We start from the raw sequence: 18,572 nt of genomic DNA, 5'->3' as shown, positions 1-18,572 counted from the left end.
AGAACAGGCAAAGCCCACAAGAGTCAAGTTGAAGAGCTCAAAATGCTTTCAGGCAGTCCTGAAGCAAAAAGGTTGGCAGATGAAGAAGTTGTTGGCTCACACAGGACACCTCACAGCACATGAATCTGTTAAAATATCCCAATACTCAGCACTCTATGTGCACAGAGTCAGTAACTGAATTGTTGTCTATGTAGTTTTACACACCTATGTGCACAGAGTCAGTAACTAAAGAACAAGATACTCTGTGCACAGTAAAAATGCGAACACTGAACAAACAAAGAACAACTGAGGAAAATAAGTGAACACATCATTAATATGGAAGGTGGGGAACCTGGGAATTAGTCTGAGGTGCACAGGCACTGATAGCAACAGAATCACACTGAGTCAAGGGTTATTGCAAGAATCAGGATTGAGGAGCCACTAGAACATGGCCAGTGCTGCTGGCAGGCCCCTTGTTTCCCACCCTGGAGTGTAGCCCATGTCCAATGCACTACACATGCTAGTACCCATCAAGCCACCTAAAACTCCACACTTCTGAGGAAGTGGGGTCCCAAGAGATCATGGCTATCATCAATCAGAATTGAGGGAAATACCTGATGACAGAAGACACTTACGAATCATCCTCAATCAGAAAACACTGTGCATGGATAAAGGGATACATAGCACCCAGCTCTATGCTTGTTACCCCAGACCAGCCTCATGTATTTAACCCCTGTACATACTTTGTAGCACCCTCAGTCAGAATATCAATTTAGTATTACCCTCAACTCTGTACTACACCCCAAGTCTACTCTATAGCTAAGGCCAAGCCTTAAGCTATCCCCAGCCCCTGTCCCAGACCTCTCCCCAGCTTGCATAAGGGTACAGCACATAAGCTGAGACCAAGGGAGGTAGATCCAACCCTGGACCAGCTTCCCCCAGTGTGCACTCCAAGACCAGTCAGTTTCCCATGCTACCAGTCTTGTTCCTGTGCTCCCAGTCTTAAGTCCAGTCCCCCAGACTTAACCCCAGACCTCCAGCCTTAACTCCAGTCCAACCAGACTTGGCCCCTGTCTCCCAGCCTTGACTTTGGTCACCTGGACTTAGCCCCTGTCACCCAGTCATGAAGCCCAGTCACCCAAGGGTAAACCTGTACTTGACACATGGTTATGGTCTTTGACAGTCCTGAAAAGGCCATCAAGCTGCTGGCCTGCAACACTCACACTGGTCCTGAGTCCTTGAACAGGACCAAACTGCACAAGCCCAACACCTTCGATGGTACTGACCCCAAGAAGCTTTGTGCCTTCTTCATTCAATGCAAGCTGAATTTCCAAGACCAGCCTTGGGCTTTCAGGACCAACTGTGCAACAGTCATCTTCACACAGTCCTACCTTAAGGGCATGGCCCTAGAGTGGTTCAAGCTGGACTTGCTTGGGGTCAAGGACCTCAATGACCAGCCTCTCTGGATGGACTCCTGGAGGGAGTTTGTCCTAGAACTACAAACCACCTTCAGCCCCCATGACCTGGTCACTGATGCCAAAAGTCAGCTTGACCATTTACATATGAAAGATAACCAGTGCATCAATAAATACATAGTTGATTTTAATCAGCTTTCTTCACAAGTCCAGGGCTACAGTGATGGTGTGCTGTGCCATCATTTCTATAGTAGACTCCCAGACCAAATCAAGGATGAAGTCTGTTGGGTTGGCAAACCCCAGACTCTACATGAGCTCTGCCACCTCACCCAGGAAATAGATGTGCACTATTGGGAGCACAAGGAAGAAATCCAATGGGCAAGTAAGCATCAGGGCTCATCTGCCTCCAACAACAATAAGTCTGGAGGCTCCAGTAACAACAATCAGCCCAAGACCAGTCAAGAGAAAGCCAAGACTGGCAGTAACAACAACTCCAGTTCCTCCCCTAAGCCAGCTTCATTGAAGCCAGGCAACAACAGCAACTTGTCCAAGCCTGAGCCTAGCAAACTTGGCAAGGATGGAAAGCTCACCCCAGGGGAACACAGGCGCATCACATGAATGGGAACCTCTGCATATTCTGCAGAGGGTCCAGTCACTTCACTGATAAATGCCCCAAGAAAGCCACTAAGGCCAAGGCTCATGCTGCAGCCACTACTGAGGCTGCACTGGCCTTGGGCTCAGGATCTACCCCCAAGACAAAAAAATAGGTAGCAGCTCCCAGGACTCTGTGCAAATTGGGAGCTGCATTGACTCTAGTTGTGCAAACTTGGAGGCTTGACTCAACACATCTGCTCTTTCCAGTCCAAATTCATTAACCCCCTATGTTGCATTAGAAAATCATGAATTACCTCAGCTTTGTACTTCAGTGGACTGCAGCTCCACTCATTGTTTTATAGATAATCAATTTGCTAATCAACACTCTTTTACCCCATACTCAGTCTCACCAATCTGACTCTGGCTCTTCAATGGAACATCCACCTTTACCATAACCCAAGCAGTAGATATCAATATTCACTTCACATCCAGCAATGTCACCCCAGTAACCCTGTATCTTGCCCCATTGCATTCTGAGTGTAAAGTAGTCCTCAGGCATAACTGGCTCACCCAATACAATCTGTTGATTGACTGGGTATTGAGCAGTACTACTTTCTGGACTCATACACAAGGAATGCCAACCTCATTGACACCCCCTGTAAGCCTGGTTTCCACCAGCTCTCCTGACCCCAGTCCTAGTGACCAACCCAGCCCTGTGCCATCTGTACCAGTCTCCAACTCCCCAGTTTGCATCCCCCTGAAGTCCCCTCTTGTCTCCCTAATCAATGCAGCCACCTTTGTGCACACCTGCAAACTTGAAGGGTCTGTCCAATTCCAACTTCAGCTCCACCCCTCAGGCACAGTTCAAGCCCAATCAGCATTGGCCTCCCCTCCTCTGGCCTTGCCCAATGTTCCAGAGGAGTATCATGACTTTGCTGATGTGTTCAGCAAGGCCAAGGCCTCAGCACTCCCACCACACCAGGAGTATGACCTGAAGATAGAGCTTGAAGAAGGAACAACCCCACCTCTTGGCACCATCTACTTGCTATCCCTGGTCAAGCTCCAAGCTCTCTGGACTTTCATCAATGAGAACCTCACTACTTGATTCATTCACCCAACTTCCTCCTGATATGCTGCACCAGTCCTCTTCATCAAAAAGAAGGATGGCTCCCTGCAGCTTTGTGTAGATTTCCATAGCCTAAACAAAATCACTAAGAAAGACTGATACCCACTACTGCTCATCTCTGACCTCCTGGACTCACTGAGCTGAGCCAAAATCTATACCAAGATTGATCTCCAGCATGCCTACCATCTCATCTGGATTGCCCCAGGCAATGAATGGAAGACCACCTTCCAGACTCAGTATGGGTCCTATGAGTGGTTAGTGATGCCATTTGGCCTCACCAATGCCCTGGCCACCTTCCAACACTTCATGAACACAATCTTTGCAGATATGTTTGATGTCTGTGTGGTTATCTACCTGGACAACATTCTAATCTACTCCAGAGATAAGGAGTCACATAAGCAGCATGTCTGAGAGGTGCTCCACTGGCTGTGGCTTCATGGCCTTTATGCAAAGCTGGAGAAATGTGAGTTCCACTCAGACTCAGTTGAATACCTTGGATTCCATCTTTCCCCTACCAGCCTCACTATGTCAAAAGAAAAAGTCCAGACCATCTGCTATTGGCCTGAGCCTTGCAAGGTCAAGGACATACAATCTGTCCTTGGCTTTGCCAATTTCTATCACTGGTTTATCTTTAACTACTCAGACATTGTCATACTGTTAACCTGCCTTACCCACAAGGGTGCTCCTTGGAACTTTTCTGAGGAGTGCCATTGGTCATTCAACAACTTCAAAGCCACCTTCACTTCCACACTGGCCCTAACTCATTCATCCTTGGGGTCCCCATCACCATCAAGACTGACGCATCAGACTATGCCATTGCTGGAATTCTATCTATCACCTGCAGTGATGGCCAGATACATCCAGTAGCCTTCTACTCCCAGACTCTGACTGCCCTGGAGTTAAATTATGATACCCATGATAAGGAATTGCTTGCAATTTTCAAAGCATTCTGTACCTGGCACCACTACCTTGAGGGCTCAGCCTCACTGATCGATGTTGTTACTGACCACAAGAACCTAGAGTACTTCTCTACCTCTAGAGTACTCACCTGCCACCAAGCTTGTTGGTCAGAATTCCTGTCTCAATTCAATATGGTCATTAGATTCAGACCTGGTAAGCTTGGAGCTAAGCCCAATTCCCTAACTAGATGATGGGACATCTACCCCAAAGAGGGGGATAGCAGCTATGCCCAAGTAAACCTGCAAAACCTGAGACTGGTCTTCACCCAGGAGCAACTAGCAGTCTCTCTCTGTGCAACATATCTTAAGTACCTGGTCTTACAAGCAGTCATGCTAATGGACATAGAGAAACTACACAATGATATCCTGACCACACTGCTGGATGACCCAGTCTCACAAATCCACCTGTCTGACATGTCTGATCCCCAGTGGTCAGTAGATGACACTGGTTTCCTTCAGCTTGATGGAAGGATCTATGTGCCAGACTCAAATGATCTCTGCCTTAGGGTCTTGCAGCTTAAGCATGACCACCCCCTGGCTGGCCACTTCAGCCAAAACCACACTTTAGAACTCATCCTGTTCATATTAGGTGCCTGTGCACCTCAGACCGCATTTTCCCTTGATTGTATCTCTGTCTAACCCGACAGACATGTAGTGGACACTTAGCTTCGCTCTAAGTGTCCTTGGTTTGCTGTTATTTATTATTTACATTTGTTTATCATTTTGCGCACTTACTGGTGTGTGCCCAGTGAAATTTTCTTCAGTCTCTTACACTGGGCACCAGGTACAGTCCTGTATTACTTTACTCAATATTCAGTCTCTTACACTGGGCACCAGTGGCCTCAGTTTGTGGTTATCTCAACAGGTTATGAGCCCCGCGCTCTAGGATTCTCAGCACTCGTTGGTTGCCACATAATCCACCTCTGCGCAAAACCTCGACCCAAAGGAACCACACACTCCCTCGCTACAGCTCAATCTTCGAGCTCCCAGCTTCCAGACTCACCCCATCCACCCTATCCTTCTCCTCTCGACTCGAAATTCGCCACCATGGCTGAGGACCATGCCAACTCGTCGCCCTCCGTTGCTAAACTCACTGCCTCCAACTACTCGACCTGGAAAGGCGAAATGAAGGCTTTCCTGCGCACAAAAGGGCTCTGGACCATTGTTAGTGGTCTGGAAAAGCGCCCTGATGACTCCAAAGTCGAAGCTCAGGCCAAATGGGACCTTAGAGCGGACAGGGCAGCTGGAGAACTCTACCTGGCGCTTTCTAGTGAGCAGAGGACCCATGTAGACGCTGTGCAGGATGATCCTGTACAGATCTGGAACACCCTGGCCTCCATCCACCTCCAGCAGCGCCCTGGAGCTTGTTTTAATGCCTGGGATGACTTCTTTTCAATCAGGAAGGCCCCAGATGAGTCCCTGTCCTCCCTAATTGCTAGAATTGAAGATTCCATGTCCAAAATCCAGGAATTGTGCCCTAGGGATCCCTCTACCCCCTACTCCATCAAGGACTTGGACAATGAACTTGTCTGCATGGCTATGGTTCGCTCTCTAGGCGAAGAATATGCGCATTTTGCGTCCTCCTTACTCCTATTCCACTCTCTGGACAAAGAGAAACTAAAAGAGGCATTCTTGGCTGAAGAATCGCAGCGCAGGCGTCACCCTGATCCCAGTACATCAGAGACCGCGCTTTTAACCTCCTCTGGCGATTGCAAGTGCCTAGCTTCGTCGGTTTGCTCGTTCTACGAATATTCAGGCCACTGCATCCACAAATGCCCTAACATTGCGAAATCTAAAGCCTACTATCGCTCTCAGAAGAACAGGAAGGAAAAGAAGACTCCAAAAACCGCAAATCAAGCATCTGCTTTGTCCCCTTCGCCCCAGGCCTCTGGCTCATCGCCCTCTACCTACTGGCAAAATCAGAGCGCTTCCCAAGCTGTGGAATTTGCAGGAAATGCAAGTCTTCGCTTCCCTGACCCCTCTTCCCTCCTCTGTCCTCTGCAGCTCGATGCTGACGTCCTTTGGATTGCAGACTCGGGGGCCACTGCTCATATGACACCCCATCGCCATTGGCTGCGAAATTACAGCCAAAAACACGTCCCTATCAAGCTGGCAGACAATAAATTGATCTACTCAGCTGGGGTTGGGTCTGTAGTGTTTGAGCCTGTGGTGGGAGGTAGAAAGCGTCGCCCTGTGGAGTTTAGCAATGTCCTGCATGTGCCAGACCTTCGAAATAATCTATTATCTGTCTTATATCTCTGTTGCAACAAGGGCTTTACTGTGACCATCAATTCTTCGCAGATGGCATTTAGGCTGCGCTCCCAACATTCCCTCTTCATTGCACGAATTTCAGACAACAACTCGGCCTTCCTTGAGGGGGAGACTGTTCCCCTCACTGAGTATGCCTCTGCAGCAAGCACTCTCCCTCTGGATTTCGACCTATGGCACAGGAGACTTGCTCACCACAACCTGATTGGTGTCAAATCGCTGCTGGAATGAAATCTGGTCACTGGGATGACCCTAGACTCCAAATCCTCCCCTGACCCCATCTGTGAACCATGCCTGGCTGGAAAGATGCATGCAAACCCCTTCCCCACCGCTTCCGGGCGCGCTTCTAGGCCTCTGGAACTTGTCCACAGTGATGTACACCATGTAGGCCATGCCACCTTCTCAGGCTACAAGTATTGGGTCACATTCATCGATGATTTCACTCGCTATCGCTTTGTTTTGCCTCTGAAAGCGAAATCTGAGGTCTTTGAGGCTGTCAAGACCTGCAAGGCCTTTGCTGAGAACCAGAGCGAACGAAAAATCAAGATTTTGCGAGATGACAAGGGAGGGGAGTATATGAGCAACTCCTTCATCGATTTTACCACCAAATGCGGAATCCTGCGCCAGCACACAGTCAGAAATCGACCCCAGCAAAATGGAGTGGCAGAGCGAGCCAATAGACTGCTCTCTGAGCGGCTTACTGCGATGCTAGATGAGTCTGGCCTTCCTAAGGCCTTCTGGGGCGAGTGTCTCGCCTCCTTGGTCCATGTTTGGAACAGATGCCCCACTGAAGCAGTCCAAAATGCGACCCCCTATGAACTATGGCATGGGAGAAAGCCAGATGTCTCCCACCTTCGAGTTTGGGGGTGTACTGCCTATGTGCACATCCAGAAGGACAAGAGGCGACCCCTGGAGTCCCACATGGAGAAATGTGTCTTTATAGGGTACCCAGATGGCTACAAAGGCTGGAAATTCTACAATCCCACCACAAAGCGCACAATCATCTCAGAAAGGGCTGATTTTGATGAGAGGTACTTCCCTCTGTCCACTCGCCCTTCCCCACCTTCCCTACCTGCGCCTCTTGCTTCCAAACCTACCCAACATGCGCCAGTAGCTCCTATACCCTCCATTCTACCCCCTACAGCGCAATACTACCATCCAAGCACAGATCTGGACACAGATAGTGACACTGATGATGAGCTGGATCAAGGGGGAGTGATTGAGCCTGTGGCAGCTGATCCAGACCCCATACAGCATCCTGTCGCAATTCCAGAGATCATTCATCCTCCTCCTCGCACTCCCTCGCCTCCAGCACCTCCCAGACCTGCCAGTCCCATTGGAATTGGTGCCAGACTGCCTGCTAGGCGCAGACAGAAGCCCAGGGACTGGTGGAAACTCTCTCCTGCGCAATTAGAGGATGTGGATGACCCAGATGACAGTGATGATGAACTGGCCATGTCTGCATCCATCCCTGATGAGCCACTCACATTTGCAGAGGCTATGCGTCGCCCTGATGCAGATAAGTGGAGAGAGGCAGCCCTGGAGGAGTTAGCTGCTCACCAGAGCAATGGGACTTGGAAACTGGTCCCTAGACCTGCTGGGAGCAAGGTGATAGGCTCCAAATGGGTATTCAAGGTGAAGAGGAATGCAGATGGCTCTATAGATCGCTACAAAGCGAGATTGGTCGCCAAAGGGTATAACCAGCGCCCTGGATTTGATTATCTCGAAGTCTTCGCCCCAACAGCTCGCCTTTCATCGATTAGAGTCATCCTGGCTCTTGCAGCTCTCCAGGACCTTCACCTTCGCTCTGTGGATGTCTCTCATGCCTATCTCAATGGAGAGATGGACTGTGAGGTCTACATGACCCAACCAGAAGGATTTGTGGAGGGAGACCCAAAATCCCAGGTGTGTCTGCTGCAGAAAGCGATCTATGGCAGCAAACAGGGTGGAAATCGCTGGAACAAGAAGATGCGCTCTGTACTCGAGTCCCTTGGCTTCAGACAGACCTATTCTGATGCTAGCATCTATATCTACTCCAAGGATGGGTAACCATCATCCTGCCTGTGTTTGTGGATGATATGACTCTAGCATCGAAATCTGAGACTGCCATCGACTCCTTTGTCTCACAACTGAGCCAGCACTTCAAAATTCGCGATCTGGGCCCTACAACTCAACTCCTGGGGATCAGAATCGACAGAGACCGCCCCAATCGCTCCATATCCATCTCCCAGCAACAATACTGCCTGGATGTCTTGGCCAGATTTGGAATGGCAGACTGTAAGCCCATTTCCACACCTATGGAACCCAATCTTCACCTATCTCGCCAGCAATCACCTCAGAACCCTCAGGAAGTCGAACAAATGCGCCAGGTGCCCTATCTATCTGCTGTGGGTGCTCTGATGTACTTGGCCACCACAACTCGACCAGATATAGCCTACACTGTTGGAGTTCTTGCCAGATTCAACTCTAACCCTTGCTGGGCCCACTGGCAAGCTGTAAAACACCTGATGCGCTACCTGAAGGGCACTCTGGACTATTCTATCACCTATGCTCCTGATCCTTCGACTTCTGAGCCATTTACAACATTCTCTGATGCTGATCATGGTGGTTGCAAGGATTCTGGTCGCTCCACTGGTGGATATGTGGCCAAGATGGGTACTGGTGCAGTATCCTGGTCTTCCAAGCTTCAGGGAGTGGTCGCTTTGTCCACCACTGAAGCAGAGTATATTTCTGCAGTCCAAGCAGGCAAGGAGATCAAATGGATGCGAAATCTGTTGCAGGAAATTGGCCTCCCTCTCCCAGATGCTTCTACCCTTCGCATTGATAACCAATCTGCGATTTCTGTGGCCAAGAACCCAGAACACCATGGGAGGATGAAGCAACTTGACCTCTGCTACTACTGGCTAAGAGATGCAGTTCAGCAGAACCTGATTTCGCCTATTTTTGTCCCTACAGTCGACCAGGCTGCAGAGCTTCTCACCAAACCGCTACATCGCACCAAGGTCATTGGTTTCTGCAAGATGCTAGCACTTGGCGCATCAGGGGGGAGCAGTTGAGTGCAGAGGTGCACATTCAGGGGGGAGTGTTCATATTAGGTGCCTGTGCACCTCAGACCGCATTTTCCCTTTATTTTATCTCTGTCTAACCCTACAGACATGTAGTGGACACTTAGCTTCGCTCTAAGTGTCCTTGGTTTGCTTTTATTTATTATTTACATTTGTTTATCATTTTGCGCACTTACTGGTGTGTGCCCAGTGAAATTTTCTTCAGTCTCTTACACTGGGCACCAGGTACAGTCCTGTATTACTTTACTCAATATTCAGTCTCTTACACTGGGCACCAGTGGCCTCAGTTTGTGGTTATCTCAACAAGTTTACCATGACAATCTCGAAAAGGCAAGAATGTACTTACAAGAGCTCACCAAGCCACTGTGCTCTCAAGCTGGCACTATGGCACTGCCCCCATTCCAAGCGATCAACCATGAAATACCCCTGATTGACAAAAAGAAAGTCTATCATTGGAGACCATTGAAGTGTCCTGATGCCATGTGTCACTTATGGACAGAAAAGAAGAATGCCTACCTTAAGACTGGTCATTGGGAGTTGACAGCCATGCACAATACATGCCCAATGATGCTGATCCCAAAGGCAGGGAACCCACCTTGGCTTTGAGTGGTGGTCAACCTATGAGAACAAAATAAGAACACTCATAAGCTGTCCTCACCTATGCCAGATATGGATGGAATTTTGAGATGAGTGGCCAAAACGCCTTATCGATCATTCATCGATGGTGCTGATGCCTACAAGCAGATATGGGTGGTACCAGAGCATGTTGAACAAATGGCAGTAATGATGCCTGATGGAAACATGGTCAGTCTCATCATCCAGCAAGGAGATTGTAACACACTGGCCACTTACCAAGCCCTGATGAATCACATTTTCAGGGAGTATATTGGCTCCTTCATGGACATGTACCTTGATGACATTATCATCTATTTGGACACATTAGAAGAGCATGTCCGACATGTCAAGACTGTGTTGGAAATACTCACCCAAGAAAAGCTATACCTGAGTGAAAAGAAGCTCAAGTGTCTGAGCAACGAGGTAAAAATCCTGGGCTGTGTGGTCACCAATGATGGGATAAAGATGGATCCTGATAAAGTTGACTGCATCCTCAACTGGAAGGTTCCAACAAATCATACACTGTGTAAAGGATTCATCAGGTCAGTTGGTTACCTCGCAGATGATATCTACAAAGTCCATGTACCTCTAGGGGTGCTCGCCAAAGCAAGTGCAGAGACTCACCCCTTTCAATGGATGTTCACTGAGCAACGGGCCTTTGAAACTGTAAAGCAATATGTTGCTGCTTGTGCACAACACTGTCGTGTACCCCTTGATTATGGACCAGACCACAATCCTGTCTGGGTAATGACTGATGCTTGTGGGAATGGCATTGGCAGCATTGTAGCACAAGGAGTGGATTGGAAGTCAGCCAAAGTCACTGCATTCTACTCCACAAAGATGTCTTCAGCTCAGTGCAACTACCTGGTCCATGAACAGGAACTCCTCATGGGAGTGGAAATAATGTTGCAGCACTGGGACATCCTCCAAGGCATACATTTCACTTGGGTAACTGACCACAAAAGCCTGACATATCTGTTGGATCAGAAAGACTTGTCTGGGCAACAGGTGCAATGGTTGGAGAAGTTAGCTGAATTCAACTTCAGAATCAGGTGCATACCAGGAGAGGAGAATGTTCTTCTGGACACTCTTTCCTGAATGTACAAGTTTGATGCTCCCAGGACAATCCATGCGCATAGCAAATACCTGCATCATGACCTGGACATTGAGGAGACAGTACCACCAAAGGAGAAGCAGCAGATAATAAGCTCGCCTTTGTATGTAGGCGTTGAAGCACTCACAATGTCTACCAGGGCTTGTGCACAAACTGATGCCCCTGTTGGGCCTTTGCCAATGGAAGCTGGTGCTAAAACCTCCAAGGAGACCTCCTGCACTGGCAATCATGAAGCAACATTCCATGCCAACAATAGACCCAAATCTGCCTGAGGATGAGGGTGGCAAGATAAAAGTTCCTGCTAAGGATCAGCTGGAGGGAACAGGAAAGGGACCCACACAGCGACACCATGCTCTTACACCCCCAGCTGAGACTGGTCAACTGGAGACTGGAATTGAGTTTGTGCGATGAATGAAGGATCATTTCATTCTTCTTGGACCAGGCAAACAAAAGAAGGGGGGAAAGGGTAGTGGACCACCCCCTGAACATGCTACAGACATGTTGCCAGACACACAGAGCTCATTGCCGAGCATGTGGGAACTAGATGATGCAAGCAATACAAGCATGGCAGGCAATACAGAAATGAATCTTGTGCCCCTCATTGTGTACCCAGGAAATGAAGGTGTACTTATGGAAGTGCAGAACAGATATGGCGAAGACCCATTCTTCAAACAGATACTGGATGCCCTGAAGGCATTCAAGAACTTTGAAATCACACCAGATGGTTTCATTCAATTAAGATTGCAAGACCATGTTGTATTCTGTGTCCTGGACATTGCAGTAAACAATAAACAACTAAGGGAAATGGTCATTGATCAAGCTCATTCCCTACTCATGCATCTAGGTGCTAGAAAAACAGTATCCTACATACAAGAGTTCTTATGGTGGGACTCTATGGTAAAGGACATCACCGTGTACTGCACATCATGTCAGACATGCCAACAAAGCAAACCACTGACTCATAAACCCTTCGGACTGCTGAACCCACTCTCTGTACCATCCAGGCCTTGGGAAGTGATTGGAGTAGATTTCATGGGACCACTCCCCAAATCCAAAGATCACGATGGTGAATACAACTCGATAACAGTGATCATTGACTTGTTAACATCCATGGTACACATTGTGCCAAGTCGAACGATGTACACTGCCTGCGAAGTAGCAGAATTAATGTTCACCAAAGTGTATAAACATCATGGCTTACCTCGAGTGATCATTAGTGATTGCGATGTTTTATTCACAAGTACATTCTGGAAACACCTTAATGAACTAATTGGGATTAAGCAGAAGATGTTGAGTGTGTACCATCCCAAAACAGATGGCACTACTGAATGCACCAATCAAACCATTGCCCAGATGCTGAGATGCTGCATTGGGCCAAATCAGAAAGATTGGGTGTCATGCCTACCTGCCATTGAGTTTGCAATCAATAATGCGACATCAAAGTCAACAGGCTATGCACCATTCTTCCTGAATATCAGACAGATGCCCCAACTGTTCATATTAGGTGCCTGTGCACCTCAGACCGCATTTGCCCTTTGTTTTATCTCTGTCTAACCCTACAGACATGTAGTGGACACTTAGCTTCGCTCTAAGTGTCCTTGGTTTGCTTATATTTATTATTTACAGTTGTTTATCATTTTTGCGCACTTACTGCTCTGTGCCCAGTGAAATTTTCTTCAGTCTCTTACACTGGGCACAAGGTATGTCTTATGTAGTATTCCCTTGAATATTAGTCTCTTACACTGGGCACAAGTGGCCTCAGTTTGTGGTTATCTTAACACCAACAGATGATATGGGACACTCCAATGAGAGATGAGTACCTGAGCATACGAGCATTTGCCAATAAAATGAAACTCACCTTGTTGGACACTCACGATGCAATTCTGAAGGCACAATTGAAACAGACGGTTGGTGCTAATAAAAAGTGCTGAGTGTGTCCCTTTGTTACAGGTGACCTTGTATATGTCTCCACAAAGAATATTAGCTTGTCACAGGGGACATCACGAAAACTCGTACCAAAGTTTATTGGGCTGTACCACATTTCAGACAACTTCAGGAATAATTCTTATCACATCAAACTACCTGATAACCTGAAACAAAGAGGCATTCATGATGTGTTTCATTCATCATTGCTAAGAGTGCACATACCAAATGATGATTGAAAGTTCCCTGGGCAGAAGGATGATCAAATCCCTGAGCTTGGAGGAACGAGCCAAGAATGGGCTGTTGACCAGATAATAAGTCATCATGGCAGCTGCTCGGAGGCAACATTCAAGGTGCAATGGACAGCTGGAGACCAAACATGGTTACCATTTGATGAGGTCACTCATCTAAAGGCACTAGCTGATTATTTCGAGGCCTTGGGGATAGACAGGATAAATGAGTTGCAAGATAAGGGTGATGGGGGATCACCCAAGGATGACCCCCAGGTGTTCCTTGGACACTTGGTACCTCACCCCAGTGGAACCTATAAAAACCACCTGCGCAATGATAGAAATCTGTCTGCTCACCAGGTCCCCAGGTCAGTCAGACAAACCCCCAATCGAAATTGCTGTACCCATCCCTGACAATGCATGTCTCCACCTCATAGTGCCTACCCTTGTCACATGCCCCAGCCTCATCATTCCTGCTCACCTCCTCACCATCATAGTCATCAGCCACATTGACATCATTGCTACTCTCCATCCACACAAGGGAGAGCTGGAGCCCACACATGGCCTAGATCACCTGCTGTCAGCTCACATAGGCATTGAGGGTGGTTTGGTGAACATACCAATCATAGACCTCCTTGCATGTTGCAACCAAAGTTCACTAATTGTAAACCCCCTGTGCACTTGGCCAAAGCCATTGCTCACATATATTGTCCAGTGTGCTCCTGTGGTAGTCATAAACCAACCTCCTACCCAAAAAGAAAGTTGAAGGGTTGCTCACCCCAGTCACTGCTCAAAACTCAACCTGCATGTCTGTGAGACTTAGATCCTGATGCCTCAGAGACACTCCAACGCACACTAGCAGACATCATTAGTGACTTGCTCAGCCTGGACATAGACAAACCACCTACTGCTGATCACCACTCACCTGACATGACAACCCCTGCCTGCTTCTTATCTGTAGAGCAAGTCGGCCTGGACTTCTTTGCTGTGTGGGCTCCTGCTGGTCTTGGGGAGGCAGAACAGCGCATGCTGGTCCATCATGAGCAGATGAAAGCTTACTTTACCTATGATAGGGTGTTGTGAGGAAATAATGGTGACCCACTTGATGTACCTGCGGGGTATTGTCAGTTCCAAGAGGTGTACAACCAGTCCACTACCTCGAAGTCACATTTTGCTTACCATGAACCCAGTCCAAATGCCCACACTGTGATTGTGGGCCCAGCACCTACTAGGGAAGAGGTTCTTGGAACCAACACGGATCTGCAAAGTAAAGAGGAGATTGAGGGTGGACAAGTACTTAATGGTGCAGAGGCAGTTACACTGCATAGTTTGCTATGGGAGGCTGCTGACAAGGTTGGGCATCAACATGAATGCACCATGCATGGCTTCCTAGAGTGACAAGAGAAAAGAGGCAAGGGCTGTTTTGAAAGAGGACCTTTTGGTGGACATCCCAGTGTTCATCTTAGGTGCCTGTGCACCTCAGGACTGCATTTCTCCTCTGTGTTATTTCTACCTAACCCTACAGACATGTAGTGGACACTTAGCTTCGCTCTAAGTGTCCTTGGTTTGCTTTTGTTTATTGTTTACCTTTGTTTATCATTTTTGCGCACTTACTGTTGTGTGCCCAGTGAAATTTTCTTCAGTCTCTTGCACTGGGCACAAGGTATGTCTTATGTAGTATTCCCTTGAATAACAGTCTCTTACACTGGGCACAAGTGGCCTCAGTCTGTGGTTATCTCAACACCCAGTGCATCCCCCTTTGGTGATCGACACTTGGATAAAACAAAAATGGGGAAGTCTTCCGAGCCCCTCTCTTGGTCAGCCTGGCACTGTGAGCGATCTAAAGCCCATAATTGCCAGGCAACACCTGCTGTGAGCATATCATCTGCTGCCACAAGCACTGATCCTTTCTTCCAAAACTCCGCCAACTTACCTGTCATGGGCCCTAGCCATCTCGCCATAGATCTGCTCAATGTTGACACCTGCAATGTCAAAGGTTTCAGTGACACTTTCACCAAGAGCTACACTGAATTTGTGGGTACTGAGGGTGATGAGGAAATGACTCAGCCAGGTAAAGCCATCACAGGTGCTGAGGAAGATGCCACAGTGGCTGGCTTGGGGACTGCCAACAAAGCTGTCACTGGAAACACTGCCTGAGGACTCCTGCTACAAAGGAAGGGTACTTTGTACCCTGGAGGGGGGGTTGTAAGGTTCAGACCAATGCTGTCAGCCACACATCACTTGTTCAATATTCTTTTGACATTTCTTCTATGTATCTCATTTGTGATTGATCTAGTTCTTATTCACACCCATTCTTACTGATATCACATGCCTGTTCTCTCTACTATAAAAAGGGCCATGTATCTTAACATATGGGGAGAATTCTCCTATGTACCAGAAATACAGACCTTGGTGTCTTGGAACTTCAAGGTAACCACAGGAAAGTGAAAGCTCCTTGTGTAGTGTTGTCGCAAGTGCCTCACTTCGCTGTTGCCACTACAATAAGGGTGTGCAAAGTGTGGGAGATATGTTGCTATTAGTGCCTGTGCACCTCAGACTAATTGCCAGGTTCCCCACCTTCCATATTAATGATGTGTGCACTTATTTTCTTCAGTTGTTCTTTGTTTGTTCAGTGTTCGCATTTTAACTGTGCACAGAGTATCTTGTTCTTTAGTTACTGACTCTGTGCACATAGGTGTGTAAAACTACATAGACAACAATTCAGTTACTGACTCTGTGCACATAGAGTGCTGAGTATTGGGATATCTTAACCGGTTATGAGCCCCGCGCCTTAGGACTCCCTGGACACGTCATTTGCCACATCATCCACCTCTGCGCAACTTTCCATACTTCCTGGACCTATCCCTCGCGCTATAGCCCTATATTTGTCGCCAGTAGCCCCAGAACTCACCCATTGTGTCTGTGTCTTGCCAACATGAGTGAAGACATCACCACTGCTGCCCTCTCCATCACCCAGCTCACTGCCTCCAACTATGCTGCCTGGAACAGCGAAATGAAGGCCTTCCTGTTGCAGGTGTAGTACTCCAGCACTCAGCAATGCTAGTCCCTACTAGCACTTGGTGGTTAAACCACACCAAGTAAGCCTAGATACCTTGACCAAATAGCTCAGTGGTTAGAGCACCTGGTCGAAACCTGGGAGGTCCAGGGTTCAATCCCCTGTCTGGTTGCATTTATTGCAACATAATATGAACACTCCCCCCTGAATGTGCACCTCTGCACTCAACTGCTCCCCCCTGATGTGCCAAGTCCTAGCATCTTGCAGAAACCAATGACCTTGGTGCGATGTAGCGGTTTGGTGAGAAGATCTGCAGCCTGGTCGACTGTAGGGACAAAAATAGGCGAAATCAGGTTCTGCTGAACTGCATCTCTTAGCCAGTAGTAGCAGAGGTCAAGTTGCTTCATCCTCCCATGATGTTCTGGGTTCTTGGCCACAGAGATCGCAGATTGGTTGTCAATGCGAAGGGTAGAAGCATCTGGGAGAGGGAGGCCAATTTCCTGCAACAGATTTCGCATCCACTTGATCTCCTTGCCTGCTTGGACTGCAGCAATATACTCTGCTTCAGTGGTGGACAAAGCGACCACTCCCTGAAGCTTGGAAGACCAGGATACTGCACCAGTACCCATCTTGACCACATATCCACCAGTGGAGCGACCAGAATCCTTGCAACCACCATGATCAGCATCAGAGAATGTTGTAAATGGCTCAGAAGTCGAAGGATCAGGAGCATAGGTGATAGAATAGTCCAGAGTGCCCTTCAGGTAGCGCATCAGGTGTTTTACAGCTTGCCAGTGAGCCCAGCCAGGGTTAGAGTTGAATCTGGCCAGTACTCCGACGGTATAGGCTATATCTGGTCAAGTTGTGGTGGCCAAGTACATCAGGGCACCCACAGCAGATAGATAGGGCACCTGGCGCATTTGTTCGACTTCCTGAGGGTTCTGAGGCGATTGCTGGCGAGATAGGCGAAGATTGGGTTCCATAGGTGTGGAAATGGGCTTACAGTCTGCCATTCCAAACCTGGTCAAGACATCCAGGCAGTATTGTCGCTGGGAGATGGATATGGAGCGATTGGGGCGGTCTCTGTCGATTTTGATCCCCAGGAGTTGAGTTGTAGGGCCCAGATCACGGATTTTGAAGTGCTGGCTCAGTTGTGAGACAAAGGAGTCGATGGCAGTCTCAGATTTCGAAGCTAGAGTCATATCATCCACAAAGACAGGCAGAATGATGGTTACTCCATCCTTGGAGTAGATATAGATGCTAGCATCAGAATAAGTATGTCTGAAGCCAAGGGACTCGAGCACAGAGCGCATCTTCTTGTTCCAGCGATTTCCACCCTGTTTGCTGCCATAGATCGCTTTCTGCAGCAGACACACCTGAGATTTTGGGTCTCCCTCCACAAATCCTTCTGGTTGGGTCATGTAGACCTCACAGTCCATCTCCCCATTGAGATAGGCATGAGAGACATCCACAGAGCGAAGGTGAAGGTCCTGAAGAGCTGCCAGGGCCAGAATGACTCTAATCGATGAAAGGCGAGCTGTTGGAGCGAAGACTTCGAGATAATCAAATCCAGGGCGCTGGTTATACCCTTTGGCCACCAATCGAGCTTTGTAGCGATCTATAGAGCCATCTGCATTCCTCTTCACCTTGAATACCCATTTGGAGCCTATCACCTTGCTCCCAGCAGGTCTAGGGACGAGTTTCCAAGTCCCATTGCTCTGGTGAGCAGCCAACTCCTCCAGGGCTGCCTCTCTCCACTTATCTGCATCAGGGCGACGCATAGCCTCTGCAAATGTGAGTGGCTCATCAGGGATGGATGCAGACATGGCCAGTTCATCATCACTGTCATCAGGGTCATCCACATCCTCTAATTGCGCAGGAGACAGCTTCCACCAGTCTCTGGGCTTCTGTCTGCGCCTAGCTGGCAGTCTGGCACCGATTCCAATGGGACTGGCAGGTCTAGGAGGTGCTGGAGGCGAGGGAGTGTGAGGGGGAGGAGGTATGATCTCTGGAATTTCGACAGGATGCTGTATGGGGTCTGGATCAGCTGCCACAGGCTCAATCATGCCATGTACTCTGCCTCAGTGGTTGATAAGGCGACAACTCCCTGCAGCTTGGATGACCAGGAAACAGCTCCAGTACCCATCTTGACCACATAACCACCTGTGGAGCGACCAGAATCCCTGCACCCACCATGATCTGCATCAGAGAAGGTGGTAAATGGCTCAGCAGTCGAAGAATCTGGGGAATAAGTGATGGCATAATCCA

At 48.4% G+C, this 18,572-nt stretch overlaps 1 non-coding gene across 1 annotated transcript; it reads left to right on the top strand.

Moving 5' to 3' along the window:
- The first annotated feature begins 16,403 nt into the window (after positions 1-16,403).
- F5J12DRAFT_t202 lies at positions 16,404-16,476 on the top strand. The gene has a single exon. It is a non-coding gene; the product is annotated as a tRNA-Phe (tRNA).
- The last annotated feature ends 2,096 nt before the right edge of the window (positions 16,477-18,572 follow it).

Source organism: Pisolithus orientalis (genome assembly GCF_024613125.1).
Source record: "Pisolithus orientalis strain OTSU chromosome Unknown F5J12scaffold_77, whole genome shotgun sequence".
Lineage (NCBI taxonomy): Eukaryota > Fungi > Basidiomycota > Agaricomycetes > Boletales > Pisolithaceae > Pisolithus > Pisolithus orientalis.
Note: the sequence above shows the minus strand (reverse complement) of the source record. Positions and strands in the feature narration are given on the sequence as shown.